The sequence below is a fragment of the Myotis brandtii genome, unplaced genomic scaffold (genome assembly GCF_000412655.1).
Source record: "Myotis brandtii unplaced genomic scaffold, ASM41265v1 scaffold420, whole genome shotgun sequence".
Classification (NCBI taxonomy): Eukaryota; Metazoa; Chordata; class Mammalia; order Chiroptera; family Vespertilionidae; genus Myotis; species Myotis brandtii.
In genome coordinates, this window is record NW_005366109.1 from 1,588,472 (window position 1) to 1,590,211 (window position 1,740).

A 1,740-nucleotide genomic window follows, 5' to 3' on the forward strand; every position below is an offset into this window, starting at 1 on the left:
GCCATCTTTGTTGGCAGTTAATTTGCATATCGCCCTGATTAGCCAATGGGAAGCGTGTCAGAGGTACGGTTAATTACCATGATTGTCTATTATTAGATAGGATTATTAATCACTCTTAGAAATGACATGTGAATTACCTCCATTTTGCCAACTAAACACCATATTATATTCAACAAGATATGTATCAGAAATATCCTTAATTTAAAAAAACAGAGATAACTTTGGGACCTCAAAGACCCATGTATAGGAGATGCTGACTCCCACTTCATAAAGCTTCCCTCATTCTTGGCTCAAATGGCCTAAAAGGCCAGGATGGTGGCCAACGGTGCTAACGAGAGAAATGAACTAACCTGCAAGATTTGCAGGGTAGCCCAGCCGGGATGGCTCAGTGGTTGAGTGTCGACCTATGAACCAGAAGGTGACGGTTCAATTCCCAATCAGGGCACATGCCAGGTTGGCGAGCTCAATCCCCAGTGCAGGACATGCAGGAGGCAGCTGATCAATGATTATCTCTCATTATTAATGTTTCTATCTTTCTCACTCTCTCTCTCCCTTCCTCTCTAAAATCAATAAAAAATATATTTAAAAAGTTAAAAAGATTTGTAGGGTATCATCACCAATACTATTAAGCCCTTCATGCCCAGACTCAAAGAGGCATGACTAAGAGACTCTCTGCACATCAGTTTTCTGGAATGTAGGGTTTAGGTTAATGATAAGCGGCAATGATAAGCGGTCTTGGTCACCCATATTGCTCTGGAACTTTGGCCATCATGGCTGAACTCTAGAAACCACAGTGGGTAAAGGTATCAGAAAGGCTAGAAGGAAGACAGAACCTTGAAGCTATTGCCAAACTGGGTGGACTCTTAGGCTAGAGTCTACCAAATTTTCTTCACAAATTTCTTTTCTTTTGAAGATGATATTTATCCACACACTAAAAAACATTTTTTTCATCTATACGATAAAACGCATTTATTGTTATAACATCCAAAAGTACAGAATCAAGTAAATAAGTAATGGGAAATGCATAGGGTAGAATACCAGATAACCATATAAAGTGACATTTTAGGGGAATGTTTTTAAAGGAGAGAATATTCACAATGTATTCATTAAAAAGTGAAGTTAACCCAGCCAGTGTGGTTCAGTGGTTGAATGTTGACCTATGAACCAGGAGATCACAGTTCGATTCCCAGTCAGGGCACATGCCCGGGGTTGGAGGCTCGATTCCCAGTAGGGAGCAAGCAGGAGGTAGCGGATCCATGATTCTCTCATCACTGATGTTTCTCTCTCTCTCTCTCCCTCTAACTTCCTCTCTGAAATCAATAAAATTATATCTAATCCAGTAATAGACAAACAGGGTAATTGACTGTACCTTCGCTATGCCTCCCATTGGCTAATCAGCACGATATGCAAATTAACTGCCAACAAAGATGGCGGTTAATTTGCATATGTAGGCTCCAAGCAGCAGAGCGAAGACTGAAGGTGAGCCGGAGCCGCGAAGACGGAAGATGGAAGGCGGCTCCAGCCGGGGCCGCGAAGACGGAGGACGGAAGTTAGGTGTGCCTTCTCCTTCTACCTTCCCGGCCTGGGAGCTCAGTCCTGCACTCTCAGGAAGAAAGCCAACTGGAGTGGACGGAAGATGGAAGGCAGCTCCAGCCAGAGTGAAGGCCTGGGTCCCGGGTGCCGGAGGAAAACTGGTGCCAGCAGCCAGGAGAAGGGAAGGCCTATTGCACAAATCTCTTC

The 1,740-nt window shown here is 43.9% G+C and overlaps 1 protein-coding gene across 3 annotated transcripts in view; it reads right to left on the reverse strand.

Annotated features, from left to right (window-relative positions):
* Positions 1-1,740, reverse strand: part of BTBD9 (BTB (POZ) domain containing 9) — a 433,633-nt gene that overhangs the window by 355,052 nt on the left and 76,841 nt on the right. The window lies entirely within an intron of this gene.